Below are 22263 nucleotides of genomic sequence, written 5' to 3' on the forward strand. Positions count from 1 at the left end.
CTATATCCTCGGGAGTGCAAAGCCACAGTCTCACAAGTCTCTACAGTGGGTGGTATGCCCACTGTTCAATCCTGGGGAGTGCAAAGCCACAGTCTCACAAGTCTCTACAGTGGGTGGTTTGCCCACTGTTCAATCCTGGGGAGTGCAAAGCCACAGTCTCTCAAGTCCCTACAGTGGTTGGTTTGCCCACTATTCAATCCTGGGGAATGCAAAGCCACAGTCTCTCAAGTGGATAACAGTCTCCACTCGTTCTGGAGGGGGCTTTGTGCCTAGAGTGCTTCATCCTGCCAAGGACAGAGGTAGTGGATAACAGTCTCCACTGGTTCTGGAGGGAGCTTTGTGCCTAGAGTGCTTCATCCTGCCAAGGTCTGAAGTAGTGGATGCTGTTTTAGACTGGTTCTGGAGGGGGCTTTGTGCCCAGAGTGCTTCATCCTGCCAAGGACTGAGGTAGTGGATGTATCTCTCCACTGGTTCTGGAGGGGGCTTTGTGCCCAGAGTGCTTCATCCTGCCAAGGACTGAGGTAGTGGATAACAGTCTCCACTGGTTCTGGAGGGGGCTTTGTGCCCAGAGTGCTTCATCCTGCTCGTGCCGGCCTCAGTAGTGACAGAGCTTTTGGCCCTCATGGTCCTGCGGTGCTTGTGGCGGCGGTGTCCTTAGCAGCGGTGCTTTTGGCGGTGGTGTCCTTGGCAGCGGTGCTTGTGGCGGCAGTGTCCTTGGCAGCAGTGCTTGTGGCGGCGGAGTCCTTGGCAGCGGTGCTTGTGGCGGCGGTGTCCTTGGCAGCGGTGATTGTGGCGGCGGTGTCCTTGGCAGCGGTGCTTATTGCGGCGGTGTCCATGGCAGCGGTGCTTGTGGTGGCGGTGTCTTTGGCTGCGGGGCTGCTGGTGGCGGTCCTGTCTGGGGCAGCGGGCTGCTGGCGGTCGCCTCCTGGGCAGCGGAGCTGCTGCTGGCGGTCCTGTCTGGGGAAGCGGGGCTGCTGGCGGTCGCCTCCTGGGCAGCGGGGCTCCTGCTGGCGGTCGTGTCTGGGGCAGCGGGACTGCTGGCGGTCCTGTGTGGGGCAGTGGGGCTGCTGGCGGTCGTATCCTGGGCAGTGGGGCTGATGGCGGGCTTCTCCGCCGTGCCGATCTTCCCAGACTTGCCGGTTTTCTTGTGCCCCTTCCCCACCTTGGAAGGTGTCGCAGCTGACTCCACAATCCCAACTGTACCCCTGGGAGCGGCTTTGGTGGCTGGTGTCTTCCCCCTCTCCCGCCGGGCACTGGCCAACTTTTGATGCTTGACAGGTGGGGGACTGTCCGTGCTGTGGCTCCTTGCCACACTGCCTGCCCTGCTGCCTGGTGTACTCCAGAATCCGGTGATTACTGGCACCACTGGTCCCGCAGATGTTGTGGCTGAGGTGCTAGGTTGGGACCTGGAGAGTCGGGCCCTAGGAGACTGACGGGGTGGGGGAGGTGAGGGAAAGAGGTCAAGGGTGGACAGGGAAAGTTTCTTAGAAACACTGAGACGGGTAGATGGAGGGGGTTTGGGAGTGGAAGAAGAGGTAGAGGTCGTAGTAGGTGTACGTTCGGTGACTTTGGGTGAAGGTGCATGGGCTGGAGGCTGTTGTAAGATGGATGGCTGTTGGGTGGGTGTGTGGCTGCGTTTGTCTACCTTCGGCGGTGGGCTCACAGACACACTGGGAGAGGACACAGGGGATGTATGAATGGTAGTGGGGGTGGTGACTGCACATGAGCGGGGTGTGGCGGTTGGTGTGCTGGTGAGGGACGTAGTGGCTGAAGATGTAGTGCATGCAGGTGTGAGTGGAGACGAGACTGGGAGGGAGGAGGGAGACGAGGAGGAGGGGGACACAGTGGAGGCAGTGGATGTTGGTATGTCTGCATGTGTCTGATGCTTGCGTGAGTGCCTGTTGGATGTGTGGTGCTTATGTTTGCCTGAGTTTCCTTTGTGTGTTGAGATGTGTGCATGCTGGTCTGATGGTGTGCTTGGGATAGGCTGAGGTACAGGGGTGTGGGTCTGGGTGGAGGAAGTTGGAGGGGGGAGGCTAGAGACAGGGACAATGGCTGCCATCAGTGCTGAGGCCAGAGTCTTAAAAGCTTGCTGAAGGGCTGCCTGACCAGAATGAATGCCCTCCAGGAATGCATTGGTTTGTTGCAACTGCCTCTCTACACCCTGGATGGCATTCAAAATGGTAGACTGCCCAGCAGTGAGGGACCTGGGGAGGTCAATGGCCTCCTCACCGAGGGCAGTAGGGGTGACAGGGGCAGGGCCTGAGGTGCCTGGGGCGAAGGTGATGCCCACCATCCTGGGTGAGTGGGCACGGGGCAAAGGCTGAGGGGCTGCTGGGAGGGCGGTGCTGGGTGGTGGGGGTGGCAGCTGTACCTGTAGATGCGGGGGCACAGATGGGCCCGCCACCACAAGGGAGTTCCCATCAGAGGAGGAGTCTGTATCGCTGGTGTCAGCTCCTGTCCCCGCCTTGGAGCTCCCCTTGCCCTCCGTCCCACTGGTGAATTCGGAGTCTGAAGTCTCACCCTCCAGGGCCATGTGGGATGCAGCTCCCTCCTGCTCCGGTGCCACTGCTCCTCCGCCTGATGATGCTAATGCACACAAGTACAGGGAGACCACAAAAAGGGGGGGACAGAAGAAAGACATGTTGAGTGCATGCAATACCGCTACCGTTGGCGGACACGACAGACACAGAAGCCCCCTGCACTACGCCGCACACTTGGGGTCCACTACTTAATCCCTGGGACATGGTTTACAAGGCTATGGCCGATCTATGCACACATGGATGACACAGGATCCTGACTAGGTGTAACTGGCATTGTACCCAGGTGGGGTGGGGTGACACAGGGTCTGCCTGAAAAAGGGGACTTCACTAGCAAACTCGCCCTGGCCTAGGGGAACCCACAGCCCACCTCCCCCACCCAGACACCTATAATGCGCGCTGAATCAGCTGAATGAGAGTGTACTCACCCCCTTGTTGCTGCTGTGCTGTCCTCAAGCGCCCATCCAACTCCGGGTACGCCACCGCCATGATCCTGAACATCAGGGGGGTCATGGTGCCTCGGGCACCCCTCCCACGTTGGGAGGCCATCCCTAGCTGGGCCTCCGCCGTCTTCTTGCTCCAGCGGTGAATGTCCTCCCATCTTTTCTGGCAGTGGGTGCTCCGTCTGTGGTAGACCCCCAGGGTCCGGGCGTCCTTGGCAATGGCACGCCAAATATCCTTCTTCTGGTGGGCGCTGACCTAAAGGAATTGTACAGGGGAAAAAGAGAAGTTATTACCAACTGCACCGTCACAGTCATTGGCCCGCATCCCTACCCTTGCCATGTGGCACATGCACTCACCATCGTTTCATGCACGCCTCATTCTCCCCCCCTCTATCTTTCATCCACCCCACTCCACACAGGCATTGCCCATACAACATGCTCCCAGTGCACTTACCTGCTTGTCTGGAGGACCGTAGAGTAGAGTGTACTGGGGGAGGACCCCATCCACTAACTTCTCCAACTTCTCCGAAGTAAAGGCAGGGGTCCTTTCCTCAGACGCATGAGCCATTGTCTCTTCCAGACTGAGGTCACAGCAGCACTTGCAGAGTAGGTCCTCTCCTGTCGAAGATCAGGTATCGAGTGATTGAACCGATAGAAAATGGCGGTCACGTCCACGGCGGTGCGTACCGTCACTGCCGGCGTACATCGTCATTGGCTTCTGGGACCCATAAGGTCCAATGTTAACCAATGCAGAATTGCACCACGGTCTTCGACCGCCTACCGCAACGGTGTACAACGCCAGCGCAGTTACCTCATATCCCATTGTCCCACTTTACAGGTCAGGCAGCCGCCATTTCAGGGGCCCACATGGCTTTATTTTTTACTGCGTCACACATACCTAGGCCTTGGCTCAACACTCATACTGGCAAATTTCAGGTTATGTATAGTTTTCTGAGTGAGCTGTGTGTACATACCTCAGAGTTGGTTGACTCTGTGCTGGCTGTTCTCCTCCATAGGCACCGTCCGCTGGGGCATGTGAGGAGATGGTGGCATCCTCCGGTGTACAGACTGCTGGTAGACCTGTCGACAATGGAGGAAAGACATGTGATCATCACCTACAGGCTTGATCGTGCCACAATCCTGGAACTATGTGCCCAGTTGGAGCCAGACCTGATGTCAGCCATCCGCCATCCCACAGGAATCCCCCCTTAAGTGCAGGTGCTGTCAGTACTCCATTTCCTTACAAGTGGGTCATTTCAAACAACAGTGGCCATAGCATCAGGGATGTCCCAGCCTATGTTTTCCAACGTGTTGTCAAGAGTGTTGTCTGCCCTGCTGAAACACATGCGGCGCTACATCGTTTTCCGTCAGTTGGGGGATTTGCCTACAGTGAAAGGTGACTTCTATGCCCTGGGACATATCCCCAACATCATAGGTGCCATTGATGGGACCCCTGTGGCCTTGGTCCCCCCGCGCAGGAGTGAACAGGTGTACAGAAACCGGAAGAGTTACCATTCGATGAATGTGCAGATGGTGTTTTTGGCAGACCAGTAAATCTCCCAGGTTAATGCCAAATTCCCTGGCTCAGTGCATGACTCTTACATCCTGTGGAATAGCAGCATCCCTTATGTGATGGGGCAACTCCAGAGGCACCGTGTGTGGCTATTAGGTGAGCACCTGGAACCTAATCAGTGGGAATAGTTGTCTGGGTCTGGGGATATCCCTAAGAGTTAGTGTGTGTCTAACAGTTTTCCCTCGCCATTTGCAGGTGACTCTGGTTACCCTAACCTGTCATGGCTACTGACCTCAGTGAGGAATCCAAGGACAAGGGCAGAGGAACGCTACAATGATGCCCATGGGCGAGCTAGGAGGATTATAGAGCGGACCTTCGGCCTCCTGAAGGCCAGGTTCCGGTGTCTACATATGACAGGTCGTTCCCTATTCTACTCACCAAAGAAGGTGTGCCAGATCATCGTGGCCTGCTGTATGCTTCATAACTTGGCTTTGCGATGACAGGTGCCTTTTCTGCAGGAGGATGGTCCAGATGGAGGTGTTATGGCAGCTATGGAGCCTGTGGACAGTGAAGACGAGGAAGCAGAAGAAGAGGACATCGACAACAGGAACTCCGTGATCCTGCAATACTTCCAGTGAGACACAGGTAAGAAGACAAAACTGCCTGCTACATGTACTTTGACACTACTACCTCTCTACTGTCTGTCCTTTTCACCCAGTGTATGGTCACTGAGTTGTCACTTTCCCTTACCATTTCACAGATGTGGGTCCCACTGTGTGACATCTGCTTTGTTTCCTCATGGACTAAAACTGTGTGACATAGGTATGTTGACATTACATTTGAAAGAGCATTTTGTCACTGTAATTGCTAATACACTAATTTGAAATCACAGACAGTCTCCAGATAGTTTTGTGCTTTAAGGGTGTTTATTTTAGTGCTCAATATTGGAGGGGGTTGTAAAATGGTGAGGGGTGATGGTGGAGGAATGTCCATGGCAGAGTCCAGTCTATTAGTCTCACAGGTGCATTGTCCAACGGGGCATAGGAAGTGGAGCTGGGGCAGTTTAAGGATGGACAGGGTGACAAGGTGGGACAAAAGGATGACAATCAGGGTGGTCTCATTTCTTGGCGGGGGTCTTGGCATCGTTCTCTGTCTTTGTCCTGGATCTCAGGGACCGTTTGCGGGGTGGTTCTCCATCTGCAGGGGGTGGGGAGCTGGTGTGGTGATCCTGTGGCGGTGCCTCCTGTCCACTAGTACCAGTGGAGGTGGTGGGCAGTTCATCATCCAGGCTAGTGTCAGGGGTCCCTTGTTGTGCCACAGTGTCCCTCCTGGTGTTGAGGACTTCCTTCAGCACCCCTACGATGGTGCCCAGTGTGGAATTGATGGATTTGAGTTCCTCCCTGAAGCCCAAATACTGTTCCTCCTGCAGCCGCTGGGTCTCCTGAAACTTGGCCAGTACCGTTGCCATCGTCTCCTGGGAATGATGGTAGGCTCCCATGATGTTGGAGAGGGCCTCGTGGAGAGTGGGTTCCCTGGGCTTGTCCTCCCCCTGTCGCACAGCAGCCCTCCCAGTTCCCCTGTTTCCCTGGGCCTCTGTCCCCTGAACCGTGTGCCCACTGCCCCCATGTCCCTGTTGTTGTTGGGGTGGTGGGTTCGCCTGGGTTCCCTGTAGTGGTAGACACACTGCTGATTGACGTGTCCTGGGGACAGAGGTATGGGCCCGCTGGGTGGGTGCTATGCTGGTGTTTCCAGAGGGGGCAAGCTCTGTGGTGGCCTGTGCCAGTGTGAGGGGAACCGACTGTCCCAAGGTCCCAGATGGGACGGGCTGGTCGTCTAGATCCAGTTGGACAGAGCTGCTGTCATCACTGTAAGCTTCTTCTGTTGGTGATGTGGACATGTCTGGACCCTCCTGTCCAGTGACGTTGGGTAGGGGTCCTGCAGGGGTGTAAAAGCATGATTATTGCATCTGTGTGTGCCATGGTGTGCAATGGGTGGGTGACTGTGTACCCCAGTGCTTGCATTCCTGTGTGGGACCTTGTGTGATGATGGTTTAGGGGGGTGTATGGATATGTGCAGTGGCCATGCTTTGGTGATGGGTGTCCATGCTTTGGTGTTGCATGCAGGACTTGGTGTTGGAATGGGTGGTTTGTGATATTGGGACATTTGTGAGGAGTTGGAGTGATGGGGGTGAGGGCGAGGGTGGGGGTATGTGATAGCATGCAGGTAGGGTGGGGGATGTAATAGTTAAGATTTGACTTACCAGAGTCCATTCCTCCAGCTACTCCTGCGAGGCCCTCAGGATGCAGAATAGCCAAGACTTGCTCCTCCTATGTTGTTAGTTGTGGGGGAGGAGGTGGGGGTCCGCTGCCAGTCCTCTGAACCGCAAGGTGGTGTCTTGAGAACACGGAACGCACCTTCCCCTGTAGGTCGTTCCACCTCTTCCTGATGTCATCCCTATTTCTTGGGTGTTGTCCCACTGCGCTGACCCTGTCCACTATTCTTCGCCATAGCTCCATCTTCCTAGCTATGGAGGTGTGCTGCACCTGTGATCCGAATAGCTGTGGCTCTACCCGGATGATTTCCTCCACCATGACCCTGAGCTCCTCCTCAGAGAACCTGGGGTATCTTTGCCGTGCCATGGGATGGTGTGGGTGATGTGTGGGTTGGGGTGGGTTGTGATGTGTGGGGTGATATTTAGTGGTGTGTTGTGTGAGGTGCGTGGATGTTGTGTGAGTGATGGTGTTGAGTGCCTGCGGATCCTTGTTTGTAGATTGTGGTGTCTGTCTCTGGCCTTCTTTCAAATTTTTGGTAGTAGGAATTGTGGGTGATGTGGGTGTGTGTTTTATATTGTATTGGGTGTGTATCAGGTGTGTGTATTTGGAATTGTCCAATGTGGTAGTGTTTTGTAAATATGTGTGTAATTTGAGCACTGCGGTGTGTACTGTCAATGGAATACCGCGGTTGAAAGACCACCGCGTGGATTCGTGGGTCCTAATAGTGTGGGTGGATTCCTGTTGGCGTGACGGTGGAGGTTTTGTTTTCGCCGTTTATCACTGACCTTTAGTGTGGCGGACTTGTGTGGGTGTCTACATTTTGGCAGATTCCGAGCTGTGGGTCATAATGACCGTGGCGGAATTCCGCGGCGGTGTGTTGGCGGTCTTCTGCACGGCAGTAAGCGGCTTTTACCGCCAATGTTGTAATTACCCCCTATGTTAGTTAAGGTTTCTCTTGTTCAATAATACATTAACAAGTAATGTGTAAAGTTTATTATTAATTTATTTTCTTTTGATTTAATGTTATTTATTTTATTTAGTTTGTGTTAATTTTATATTGGGTGAGGGAGGTGATGTGGTGTTCTGTATCTTAGTGTTCTGTATCTATGTTATGATGTAGCACTTGTGTATCTGTGCAGTGATGTAAGAGAATTAGAATGATGTGTGGTTACTAAGAGAGATGGTTGGAATCTATGAGGGCATTTGACACAAGGTTGGCTGTGGATGGGATCTCTCCTATGGATGATCTTGAATAAAGAAAACATTCACATCATCAGGCCTTCACGTTTGGTTGATTTTAACATACTTTACAGACTGCTGAGCTGACCTCCAGCAGGGAAGACTGAAGACACCAACTGACTTGGTGCCAGCCCTACTGGCCTGTCTCCATCTTCTGGAGCCCTGCTACAAAAAGGCGACACATCCTGCAGGACCAGTGACCTCCTAAAAGCCTCAAGAGGACTGTCTGAACCCCAGAGGACCAAGATCTTCCATCAACAGCAGCCCTGTCCCAAAAGAAACTCCAGAACCGCCCTGGATCTACGAGTCCTGCCCACGCTGCATCTGACGCCCACAGCCCATGCCCAGGTGGCCCAACCGACTAGAGCTGGTCCCCAGGTGATTATGACCTAGTGTCAACCTGGGGTTGACCCCACCTGTCCAACATGATGATGCCTGCAACCTAAATCCAAAGGACCCCCGACCGCAAGAGAACTGGACGAAGATTCCCGACTCCTAAAGGTACTCCTGCACCCTCAGCCACCTGGCCTTGGGGAATCTGACCTCCAATGCAGCAACATTCAACAGGCAGCCCTCCTCCTTGTCCAACCCGTGGTTTTCCGCAACCGACCGACTGGACCCAGCCTGCAGCATCTTTGGGTCCCCCTACTGAAAAGCAGTAGGAGCCCGACGCTGTGTTTGCACCCTGCGCCGGCTGCCCCTGCGCCACTGAGGGTGTGTGTGTGATGCTGACCTGTGGCCCCCCATGCTCACCAAAACCCCCATATCTGCCCTCCGAAGACATGGGTACGTACCTGCACGCAGGTCTGATTCCAAGTGACCCCAGTCTCCATAGGAGCCCATTTTAAATTTACCTCAAGTTTGGGTGGGTGTATCGGGTTAACTTGAATCCTAACCTCTGGACAACCTAACCACCGGAAACTGGAACTGTAAGTCATGTATTTACCTCAAAACTGTACTAACTTTTCTTCCCCCCAGAACTGTTTCTGAAAATTGCACTGCCAACTTTTAAAACAGGTATTTGCTATTTTCTTAAAAAACGTTTAACTTCCCAAATCGAAAAAAAGTGGTGTTGAGACAAATGTACTTACCTGCACATTGAATCTACTGGTTCTAGAAATAAAGTAACACAGTATATTTTTGCTGTATAAAAACAACTGACCTGGAGTTAGCACTGACCATGTGAACCAACTTCAACTGTGACAGAGTCACCGATCAATAAGAAAAAAAAACAGTGATTCCAAGTCCAAAATGTATATGGAGTAATGAGGTATCCAAAACACACCACTCTCAGAAGGAATCTGACAGCCAGAGAAGAGAAAACTGGTAGTTAGTAATTGAGTGTGTGTTTCCTTTTTGCCTGTGTGTGTACAACAAATGCTTTGCACTACCCTCTGATGAGCCTAACTGCGACCACACTACCCCAAAAGAGAGCATTATTATTATCTACTTTAGCCGCTGTTAAGCCCAGAGCCAGCTTCCTCCATCACCATATTATGTCATGAATCATTGCATCATGCAATGTGATAAGCTTTCAATATAGCTGATCACGGCTATTGTCTTTGCCAATGCCAATGCATTTTCAAAATACAAAGGACAACATTTTGGCGCTAATCCTGCAGAGTATATACTGGTCCATTAAAAACAATGGTATGCCCCCTTTTAACACCTGCTCTGTGCAGGGGTTAAAAATAGCCATTTTTGTGGCCCCCCTAACGGGGGGAACACCCCCTTCTATACATTATGCCAGACGCAGGCATAATGTGGCGCAAGGGGTTACAAAGTGGTGCAATGCATGCATTGCGCCACTTTGTAGATATGGTGCTGAGAATTTGGCCTCATTGAGCCACATTAGCATCATAAAAAATGATGCTAATGTGGGGCAAGGAGGCACTAGGCCCTCATAAATCTGGGCCAAAGGATTGCATTGCCAATGCTGGTTTACTGGTCACTCTTTTTGTGCGTATGGCCTTGCTACTATAAAGGGTTGTTGCATTATTATTATGCTCATCTTTAGCTACTCCTGAGCCCAGTTACGATGTTGTGTCCAAAAGGTATGATATAGGCAACGATGCTGATTTATTAAAAATGTACTTCTCTCCCTAGACTTTATCTGTATTGTCATTATACGGCCAAGGGCTTTGGCCACTCGCTATCACTAAAGTAAGGAGGATGATCCATTGATTTCAGATGCCCAGCGCCATGTATATAAAAAAGTGCTATTATCCCTCTGCAGAAGCACCCAAGGATGAAGTTCTGAGAGTGGAGGGCGGGGACGGCTGTCTTGATTAGGTCTAGTTAATCCGGGGGTACTCAATCAGAAAGGGCTGCATGTCATTTTTGAAAAGCTCATTGGACTGGCCTGCAGAAAGTCTGTGATTTATTATGTGTCAATCAACCATATAACAATTAAATGGTTTGCTTAGTATGGAGATGAACTTGAGCCCCTACGCCACTTGCTAAAATGTAACTGTACCTGATATGTACAGTGAGACTCAAAGAGAGACAGATGAACCATTCCATGCATACATTACACAATGGAAGACTATGGAATTTCCTATAAAATGCAACTCTAAATATTATTTTCTAAATACAATAACACCCAGGATCACACAACCCAGCACAAGTGTCAGGTAACAGCAGTTAATGAAAGAATTGATACCATCTGTACACCTAAATGATAAATGATAAACCATCCTATTGGATAAATGCAGGTGATTTATAGAGCTCATATGAATATGCTCAAGGTGTTCCTTTTCCAGGTAAGTAATGTAAATTAACCATTTGCATTTGAACTATCAGTGGAACATGTAGTGGCACGAAACACTCTAGGGAGGCGCTGGAAATCCGAACCCACCTTGAGAACTCAATTTTCCTGCAAGCAGCTGAACATTAATCTTTGGTCATAGACCCAACAGGGGTGCTAGTGAAAAGAGTGAGGTGTTGTATTTGCTGCCCCATGGTACCACATATAAACCAGACAAGCTTAATCCCTGAAGAAGTGGATTGTCTTTAATAGTCCTGATGGTGGTTTGCTATGTACAGAAGGTTGTAATGAGTGCTGGAGGCGATGTCATGTTCTACAGTTGTCTGGTTTTTCAGATGCTTTTGAAAGAGTGTTTTTGAGTTTGTAATTGCAAGGAATTGGTTTGTCCTCAAGGAATAATCGCACAACTTAGAGGCAATGTGTGAAGTAGTTATGTAAAAGAGTCACAAAGTCAAAACAGCACATAAGAAAAATGCAAAACCAATTTAGAAAAATACAGTAAGCTTTAATAAATAAATTGGCCTCAAAATGACTAAAATCCACTAAGGGGAACTGGAGAAAGGATTTTTTTTTCAAATAAAATAATACTAAAAAGCATTCAGCACCAACCATGGTAAACTGGTCGAGGTAGGCCAGGACCTAGTCCTGATTTGAGGCAGACGGCAATGGTGCATTGGTTGGATACAGAAACCATGTTAGACCCAGTCGTCAATTTTACTTTCTGATTTAGGGCCTGATTTAGATCTTGCCAAACGTGACAGACAACCTGTCCGCTGTATTACAATCTCCATAGAATTTAATGGGATTGTAATACGGTAGATGGGATATCTGTCACATTTGTGATGGAGTATTCCCCTCTGCCAAGATCTATATCAGGACCATAGTCTGTGATATGAAAGACCAAAATCTTCACCGGGGTAAGGCAGCATGCTGTGGTCAAGAAGAGCTCCACAAGGTTGAATAGCAGTCGGGCGAGGTCTCGTAGAAGCTGCTGACTTGTCAAAGTTTTAAAAATGGCACCTTTAGAATTTGGCATTTTTTTGTCCTAACCATTTGGAGCCTTCAGCCTGTGTCCTGTGTCCCATATCTGAGTGCAGTTGGCAGATGGCTTTTGTATGCTCCTCACAGACATTGAGGCAAAGGTGGGGCTGTGTGTTGGCAGGATGGGGCAGGCAGAGCTGTTCCCTGCCCCACATACATTTCAAAAGACTGTTTCCAACACACTCACAAAGACCTGGACACCAATTGTTTGTCACCCTAGACCTGAAGCCTGGACAGGGAAAGGGGGGATAATTCCAGACTGCCTTGTTCTTCAGAGAACTGCCCTGCTACTTGAGGCCTGCCTTGTTCTTCAGAGGACTGCCCTGCTGCTTGAGGCCTGCCTTGCTGCTTGAAGAAGAAAAGACAATCTCCTTGAGCCCAGGACTACCAGAGTGACTCCATGGGTCAGTTGGCTGACCCCCCTGTTCTGAGATAACAGAAGCCTTCTTGCAACTGGACCTGCCTGAGCCCTGCTGGTCTCCGCTACAGTGAAGTTCTGATCCCTAGCAGGTGCCTTCCCAGGCCCTAGACTCTTGGACAGCACCAGAGTGCACTTCTCTGAGAAGAAAAGTAGACATTTTGAAGTTTTGGGCTCTTTGCGACTGCGAATGGGTTTGTTTGCGACAAAATCTTGCCACCCATGATGATTGGCAATGAGAACTCCGGTGAACCCAACTCTTCATGATACAGTGACCCCAAGCGATGACTGGCAACATGAAATCTGCACTTCGGACCCCAGCAGCAATAGCTACAGCGATGACCGACCGTGACACCATGCCTGCTGTTCCCACTACAGCAATGACCATCTGTGATGCTCTCCCTGATCTTCATGGCCTCCACCACTGTGAACTGGAGTCTCTGCGTCTGGCTTTGAGAAGGCAACATTTACAGTAGGACTAACCAAGTCCCAATCTCCAGCCCACACTCCAGTGTGGTCGGCCTGAATTGTGACTTTGCCCCCATCTAGCATCTTTTATGCCCTATACTTACTTAAATCTTTTCAATTGCATATTTCTGGTTCTACCGATTGGATTTTTGTTGTTTTGGTCTTGTCTTATTTTAAACTTTTTATTCTGTTTATTTAAATTGGTGTTGGATTTTTATTGTGTTTTGTTTTCACTTTATTACTGTTGGTGTAATGCATGAATACTTTACACTTTGCCTCTAAGTTAAGCCTGACTGACTTTGGACCAAGCTGACAGAGTTAGGCACGGGTTAATTTAGTGACTGTTGTGGTTCACCCCAACACGGACTGTGGGTGTTGCTTGGGAATGTTTTACACCCCTCTCAATCAGGAACCTCAACTTCTTACATTGGTGTTCAGTGGTGGGATTCAACACTTGTGTTTGTGCAGTAACGTTCGGTGATTTTGTGTAACACTAAAATACCATATAAATAAGTTAATTCCAGATTCAACCACTTTTTAGATTCTCCTTGATTCGCTTCCTTTGTGTCTTCCATAGTCATGTCTATTCCACCTGACTTTCAGCACTTGTGACTGCCGACTGCAAGCATGAAGTTTGAGCTCGACAATCTAGAGAGCTACACTGTGGCTGAGATCAAGGGATGCAGCATGGTGAGGGGTCTTCCAGCAACAAACAGCTCCAAATAGAAGGAGCTCCAGAAGGCCCTCAAAGCCTGAGAGGAGACCCACCAGTTACAGGCTACAGCGCAGGAGGAGGCTGAGGTAGATGTTGAGGAGGAGCAGGAGAAGAGATGGAGGGTGCGAAAAAACCCCGAAGAGATAGGAGGGCTCAGAGGAAGGAGGTCCCCTGCCAGACCCTGGGCAGGCATCAGCATCTCTTCCTGAAATCCATCCCCACAGGAGCTGGGGGACAAGAGAACAGAGAGAGAATTCAGGCTGCAGAAGGCTAAACAAAAAATGGAAGCATCCAAAGAGATGACATTGATACCCCATGGTGTCTAGGACACCTAGTGGGCGGGGGCAAAGTGTAGCCCCTCCAAGCCTAAATTGAGACTAATTTGGCCTAGCAACTCCCTAAAACCCAGACAGAAGTGAGAGCAGTGACGGCTTTCTTGGACCTCACTGGTTACTGTAGAAGGTTTGTCAAGAGATATGGCACCATTGTCGCCCCTTGACTGAGCTGACTTCCAAGAAGTAGCCCAAGAAGGGGATCTGAGGAGAGGTCTGCCAGCAAGCTTTTGATACCCTCACAGAGGCCATGTGTGCAACACCTGTACTCAAGGCCCCTGCCTTCTCCCAAGAATTCATTGTGCAGACAGATGCATCAGAGCATGGCATAAGGGGTGTGCTCTTGTAGCTGAATGAGGCGGGGCTAGACCAACCTGTAACCTTCATAATTAGGAGGTTACTCACCGGAGACCATAGGTGGAGTGTTATTGAGAAAGAAGCCTTTGCTGTGGTGTGGGCACTAAGGGACTGATTACAACTTTGGCGGAGGGGGTTAATCCGTCCCAAATGTGATGGCTATCCCGCCCGCCGTATTACGAGTCCATTATATCCTATAGAACTCGTAACACGGTGGGCGGGATATCCGTCACATTTGGGACGGATGAAACCCCTCCGCCAAAGTTGTAATCAGGCCCTAAATAAGCTGAGACCATACCTGTTTGGGACTCATTTCAAGTTCAGACAAACCACAGGCCCCCCAGATGGCTCTTGCAGAAGAGGGGTGAGAATCTCAAACCGTTGAGGCGGTCCATCTCCCTAAAGGAATTGAACTTCATGGTGGAACACTGCTCTGGGTCTGACTACTCCAGTGCTCATGGTCTATCCAGGTTCTTCCTTCTTAGTGTTGAGAGCTCCCATGAATGCGGTTACTTCTCCCCACTTTCAGCTGGGGGGACACATGTTAGTCCTGACAGCCTTTGGTATGGTCTTCCCCCCAAAATGTTGCCTTCTCTCCTTCCTGTTTGCTGTAATTTGTTTTAGTTAGTCTTAGGACTGCGTGCACTTTACCAGTGCTAGCCAGTGCTTAAGTGCTTGTACTCACTCCTTCAAACTTACACCCAATTGGCACATTTAATTTACATATAACTCCCTGGTAAAGTGGTACTGCATATCACCAGGGCCTATAAATTAAATGCTACTGGTAGGCCTGCAGCACTTGTTATGCCACCTATTGAAGTAGCTTTTTAAAAGATGTCTTAGGTCTGTCACTGCAGTCTGTACTATAGTTTTAAACAGTAATTATGACCTGGCAAAATAAACCTTTTGCCAGGCCTAAACCTTCCTTTTTAATACGTGTCACCCCTCTGGTAGGCCTTGAACAGCCCATTTAGAAGGGTCCATTGTGATTAAAAAGTTAGACAAGTACTTTTGAGTCTTACGTGTCCTGGCAGTGAAAAACTCTTACATTTGTTTTTCACTACTCCAAGGCCTACCTCTTTCATAAGATAACATTGGGTTACCTTATTACATTTAATGATTGCTAATGTTTGATTAGAAACAAGTAGAAATGTCATGTTTACTCTCAAATTAATTGTAATATAAAGTCCACTTTAATAGTAAAGTTGGATTTTAAGTCACAATTCTGAAAATGACACATTTAGGAAGTTGGTATTTTCCTGTCCTAACCATTTGGTGCCTGTAGCCTGTGTCCTGGGTCACATGACTGGGTGTATCTGGCAGTTGGCCTTTGTGTATTCCTCCACACAGTAAGGAAAAGCATTTGCAATGCAATGAGTCTCGCATTTGTTCGACTTAAAGCTATTAGCGTTGTAAGGTCCTAGACGGACTTTTCTTGCCACATAAATTGAAAATGAAAAGTGAAACAGTTTCATACAGTATAAGTGAATTAAAGCACCTCGGCATGAACGTGAAGCGCAAAGGAGAGACACAAAAGGAAACAGAAGTTTGCTCGCAGTCAAACCTATCGGCAGTTATGCAATTACCCATGAAATAGGGTCAATGTCATGCAAGGCGCTCGATTACTACCCAGCGAGCTCGGGCTGTGTATGAAATAAACAGAAAAAGTAGTCAGAAAGCCACACAGAAAACATAGAGCCTTGTATATTTTCAGTAGTTGGTCGATGCACTTGAGGAGGGCTAAACACCGGAAAAGACATGACGTACGCATGCCTTTCACAAGTGAAATCAAGCAAATTTTAAAACGCAAGCCCACGAACCAACGAAAGTGATGGCCATGGGGTAGGCGTGGTTGAAATCCCACAAAGGGATTACAGCAGGCTAGAGCGCTTGCGCACTCGACCCTAAAAACTGCCCCTTAGTTACTGCATTAATATTTTCAACAGTTACTGTAATATGAAATTTGTACTGCGCAACAACTTCAGGCACTTTAAAAAGTGTGCTTGCCAAGTGTCGCACACAGCATCAGCTTACAAGACAATGTTCTAACCAGGCTTCGGGAAGAACCTACAGCTGCTGGCTGTAATCAGTCATATAGAAACATGTGCAGACAGGCCTTTAAGTGGGATTTAAATAGTGGGGCTCTCTAAATGGGGACATGTATAATACATTTATGATTCCTATAGCGTGCCACCCGGCCACTATTTTGTTTTCCCTCCAAATTGGAACTGTATTCAAATATATAACAACTGAGATACACTTAAAACCTGTCAGTAGGATTGGCTTTGTCAATGGTTCTTAGCTGTTTAAGATAAATATTTGTAACAAATAATTGTTGTTACTCGTTTAACACTGGAAATGTTTTACTCCTGAAACTGCAAGTGTAAATTCAATAGTATTTAGGAGTGTGGAAACAGCTTTAGCCTTAAGTTATGTGCTCCTTATGTTAGGTATGTATGACCTTTTTCTCGCACATCTGGTCTAACTGCCCAGCTTCAATTGTCTTTTTCCCCTTCAGTACCCACTTTTCACTCTTCCACGAATGCACTTCCTCGCATCTCCCTCACCACTTCCAAACACACTGTACTCACTCACATTTAAGCTACTTATTTCCTTTTGCCTTGTTAATATTTTGACATCTGTGTACCCCCTTCACACATTCCACAGAATTTCAATTTCAACTAGAATACATGACCATTATTCTGTGTGCTCTGTTATATAGGCCACCCACGGACAGGCACTGTGCTTGCCTTCGCCTGAGTGCCAGAGCTCTCAATCAAAGCCCCTCATACACACCTGGCAGGACTCAAAGTATAAAGTATACAAGAGTAATAAGTTGAACAAAATAATACAGAAACACAACATGATGCTAACACTCTTAGAGAATACAAGATTAAGTAAAACATGTGAGATGAGAGGAACCAAACCGCTGACATGCACTACCTTAACTTTTTTAACATTCATTGTTCGTACATCAATCTGTGTTTTTGGCATTAATGTTAAGGGCATGAAGGTAGGGATAGTTTTCACCTTACAGCAGGCCTCTGTCTTTACTATTAGCAGATACTTCTCCCTTTGCACTTGACTCTGATATTTGGGTATTCCCTGCACTGCCTCCACACTGGCTTCAGGAATAAGAACGTGTGCACGTTCAGACAGGCCTGTCATCATCTACCTATGTCATTGTTGCTTTTAACTATACATTATAAGCAGCTGATGTTGGTAAAAGGAGGGAAACGCTGCTGCCATCTTCTGCTACCTCAATATATAACTTTAATTTACATCCGAGTTAGAACGTGAGGCTATGGCAGTCATTCTCACTTCTTAGTTTTTGTGGATATACCAGCCATTGTCCATGCCCAGGAAGCCTTCTGCAGCCGGCAGACCCTCGCCTCTAAGCTACTTTTGGTTCTCACTTCACTGTAACCCTACCCAGGTGCACAGGTTCACTTCTCTGAACCAGAAGATTACTAATGGGGTGAGTGTAACTCATTGAGCCACCTACGATTTTTAGTTCACCAGAAACAAAGCTGAGGCACACCTGACAGCCTTTACTAATCCCTTGGGGACAAAGGGCCAACAGCGGACAGCCACCTTAACTGGAATCCCATCTTCCTTCCCCATTTTCTTCAATGGTCTTCTAGAAATGTAAAGACCTGTTAGGCATGAACTACACAGAGTGAAATATATACAAACAGGAATAACCAAGGGGGAGGAGATAACACACGTTCATTAGTATACAAGACAAAGCTGAATTCCAGGAGTTTGATGACATAATTACCTCAGACCGCTAATTTTAGGCAACACACCAACAAGGTCTTGAGTAGCAAATCTGTATGTCACTACAAAGGAAGATAAGTGATCCCAACCTATAGATTCCTTCACAGTGGCCGGGTCAGTGTGGGCGATGCAAAATTCACTTTCTGGACAATGTGACTGACCCATGTTTAATAAATAGTACCTTGAACAGCAAAACGATTAGATGTTGGACATGAATGTGGACTTGTCCTTGCGAAGGGCAACAGACTGAATTTACAAATATTCAAACAACTAAAACAAGCACAGATTTGTAAATGGTGTTCTGTCAGTCAAGGAACTTGAAGCAATAGTTTAATAAACACAACAGTCTGCCAGAACATTGCAAACATCACATTGCTAATATGTGTGGTACCAGGCAACCCAAGAGGCAGGTACAGTAACTCACAAAATTGATCTTCAGGCAGCTCAAGTGCTGCACTTCCAAGTCCTCCATGAATAACTAGGATCATGTTTTCAGGGAGTATATAAAAAAAGGGATTCAAAACTTTCCCATCTAGACGTACCCCCATTAAAGGTGTGGAAATGGAAAATGTTCACATTCATTGAGGGCGTGGGGAAAACTATACAAGACCCTGAATGGAGAGCAAAGTCTACGGGGCATATTTACGCGAGGTGTGCGTGATGCTTGCACCACGCATCGTGGTGCATCTGAGTCATAGTAAGTCATGCAAAGCCCCTTTGCATCGTTTTGAGTGACTCCAAAAAATATGGAGCAATGCAGTGAAAAACTCTGTGTTGCATTACTCTGCGCATGGGAGGCATTCCTACGCAACTCCCATGGTTTTTGACGCATTTCCAGACTTAAACCTTGGAAGCTTGGGAATGCACCAAAAAGATAACCTCCCCTGGAGAGGCGCAACAAGGAGAAATATCTTTACCTCTCCTCGTTACTTCCTCTTTCTATGTCTACTGCATTCTGCAGCCCACATAGATGGTGGAATATGCCTCTAAGGACTGTTTTTGTGCGGGAAGGGGCACCATAGGCACTCTTACATCATGGTGCAAGGGTGCCTGTGTTGGCGCTAGGCAGCCCATTGTGCACCAGCACAGGGGGGAAAGGACAAGAATGTACTGTGTGCCTTATATCCAGCCCATTCCTGCCCTTTAACGCAGTGCAGCAAGGTGACTTACTAAACTGTGCCAATTTCCCATGAATGTGGGCCTAGGTATCTTTAGAGGCTGTCTGGCGTTTATTTCAGTGCCGGGTCTGCTGCTCCACTAAATTGAAGGGGATTAGAGGGGGGAGAATAAAAGGCATGCTGCCTTTTTCTAACTACATTATCAGCATTACACTCTCCTCTCAAACATTCCAAAATTAAATTACTGGTGCCTACCAATCATCCCCATCTTTTGTATTTCTCTCCTCATTCTCCAACCCAACTATTTAAATGCATAGGATGCATGGGGCCATAATACACAAAGCGCTCCGGGGGCACAGTGTAGTGTGCACAGATTGTTTGAACTCCTGATGTACTTTGGTGTTAAAGAAAGGACTGCAGAAGCCAGAGTGGCCCCTTCAGTGGTATGGATAGCACCAGTGCAAGGCATATTCCGTAAAGATCAGAAGGGGATGTTTCCTCATTTCAATGGAAGCATGGACCCTGTGCAAACGAGGGAGCTCCTTGCCTATGTGCTTGCACCATGTTAAAGGCAGGGGTCTAATGCCACAAAACCTGTCAGAAAGTGCACTGTTGTGTACCAAATAGAAGGTGCACTACCAACAGCACTGCTTGGGAAGAGGTTGCAGGGTTCTAAGAGCAGCCCTGGCATGCTCCTGCAGGCACGTGCAATAACATGGCACTCACCTAGAGGGAAAACCCAGCTCCCTCTTTAAGCAGAGGCAGGGCCACGGTGTTTAACAGTAGCTTTAACCAACGCATTCTCCATTGCACAAGCAAAACTGTTAGAGTTCATGTACGCGCCAAGTGCAGACCATTGTTAGTGTGACCACAGCAGTGCTTAATTTGTAAATAAAAACGTGCCGGTGCCCAGAGCCCTCCGCTGCTGCAATTCAATGTGTGAACACGGAATACTGGGACAGCGTAATCCTGAAGCCATCTGGGGCCTCTTCAATCCACATAAGGCCTCTCCCTGCCCCTTCAGTTCACTCTTGCAGCTTTCTGCTTTCTGTGCTCTAGAAAACAGGCCCCCCCGACAGCGCCTGCCCGAGCCCGTCCGCAGCAGACGGAAGACGAGAGCACAGAAGCTGAGCAGGTGGTAACCTCTGTGACAGCGTGAATCCCCTGTCGCCGGGATTCACCTCCCGCCATGACTCGGACACTTATGTCCGCCTGATGGACTCAGTGTAGCGTCCCAGCGCGTGCTCCGCAGAAATCCGACAACCTAGAATGCATCCTCGATGCGGATTTCTGCTAGGGTGCAGTTGAAGTTTTGAAAGTATCTCGAAGATCCGTCAAGTGACAGCAAAGTTGTTTGCAAAACACAAAACAGTGTCTATGGCGACAAGTCGGAAGTGTGCCTGAGAGAAAAATAACACGGACGTTAGTGCGGAGTCGTGCGCCTGCGCAGTAGCACTTACTATAGGAAACACGAGGGCACAGTGACTAATGTGAAGCCCCAGTGGCCTAATGGATAAGGCACTGGCCTCCTAAGCCAGGGATTGTGGGTTCGAGTCCCATCTGGGGTGAAGGTTCTTTTTCCTTACCTTTGCCTGGACTGAAGCAATATTAATAATTTGGTACTCGCATTTACCACAACTGGAACATAATTGAAGAACCAGAGAAATTATGAAGATTTCTTTGCAAGATTGGGAGCGACGTATTTGGACCACATGGAATGCGGAGTGTCTGGATGACTACTAATAGTTTTTTGATGACAGATACATTGATGAACAGTTAATTGATATGCCTAAATTGTGTCTTACATGGTATCACCAATGCTCAACCTGAGACTGCATTTCTTTTTTTATTTCGGATTAGTTTTATGAACTGCTTTTTAATTTTATGAAGCCATATGAACGGATACTATCACAACAGTTATCCATATTTATAAAATTTACAGATTACGAATAGATTTAATTATAGATCATCACAGTGATCGATCAAGGAGCACAACACGCCTCTTTCCTTAGGGTTGGTAATCGCGTGCAAAATGATGGGAAGATCATAAATCAAAACATGGCAGAAATTCAAAATGTTGAACTCTCTCGAAATAACATGCCTGACAATAAAACATTAAGGTCCTTGTTATCAGTGTCCATTACTCCTTAACATTAGCCATCCAGAGTTATGGGTACCTGTGATACCGGTAGATCTTTAGGGACGGAGTTACCTAAAGTGTGATTCCGAAAATCCCCTCAGAAATGAGGAATTACCCAGGGAATGAGTAATTCTGGGTCTGATGCCACCAGTAATTCATTTCTCCCCAGACTGTCAGCTGCAAAAACCTCCAAGTAAAAGTAAACAGAACCGCTGAGTTTCCGCAGATCACACTGCTCCAGATCAAAGTGCTGTGGCCAGCTTCATCGGAATCAAGAGTAGGGTGACCACCCGTCTGTAAATTTCAGGGACTGCCCGTAATTTCGCCCTGCCGTTTGTTGTCCGTGATGAAAGTCTTAATGGAGGGACCGCATTTGTCCCCCTTTCAGGAAAGGACAATGCACGGCAGGGGGGAATTATGGACAGATGAGTTTTCCCATCTGGACTGAAAGACAGGGAGTATCCTGTGCTCTGAGGGAGGGAGGGGCAGACAGATAAGAAAAGGCCTTCTTGCCAGGGTGTCTCCTTCCCTACAGAAATGCAAATGTGGGCAACTGGTAAATCTGCAAATGCGAAGGGGCTTGAAAACCAGCATTGACTTTAACCAAAGGAGTTAGGAGGTTACTGATGGCAAAGATATTTTCTTTTAGACAGCTACTGTAAGGGTGGTCCAAGGTGAGCTGTGGAGTGTGTGGGTTTATTGGAGTGTTATAAAAAATGTTAGTACTAGGTATAAAGTGAATATTATACAAATCTGTGTTTGAGAAGCACTTTTTTTTTTAACCGAAATGTATTTGCGCATTTTGTAGCAGCCTATATCAGGATGTAATTGTATTTATATAGTGCTCACTACCCCTGATGAGGCGTTAAATGCATGTTTAAAATAAGGACTTACACATTCACAGTTCTTTCAGGGACCTCGGTACCCCATAGTACTAACAAACATTGGCAAAGTCAATGGGTCTCATCTATACAAGAGTCATTAGCTTTGCCATTGTGTTTTAGCCATGTTATACACCAGAGTGGCTGCTGTTCAGCATGGCTAAAAGTTAGTGGCATAGTGGTGTGGAGTGGAGAAGAGTGGCCCAGGAGCAGTGGCGTAGAGTGCAGTGGGGTACAG

General features: G+C 48.3%; 1 non-coding gene across 1 annotated transcript; it reads left to right on the forward strand.

Annotated features, from left to right (window-relative positions):
• Nucleotides 1-20499: 20499 nt before the first annotated feature.
• On the forward strand, nt 20500-20572 carry TRNAR-CCU (transfer RNA arginine (anticodon CCU)). Its single transcript has one exon. It is a non-coding gene; the product is annotated as a tRNA-Arg (tRNA).
• Nucleotides 20573-22263: the final 1691 nt, after the last annotated feature.

This window comes from Pleurodeles waltl, chromosome 1_1, assembly GCF_031143425.1.
Source record: "Pleurodeles waltl isolate 20211129_DDA chromosome 1_1, aPleWal1.hap1.20221129, whole genome shotgun sequence".
Lineage (NCBI taxonomy): Eukaryota > Metazoa > Chordata > Amphibia > Caudata > Salamandridae > Pleurodeles > Pleurodeles waltl.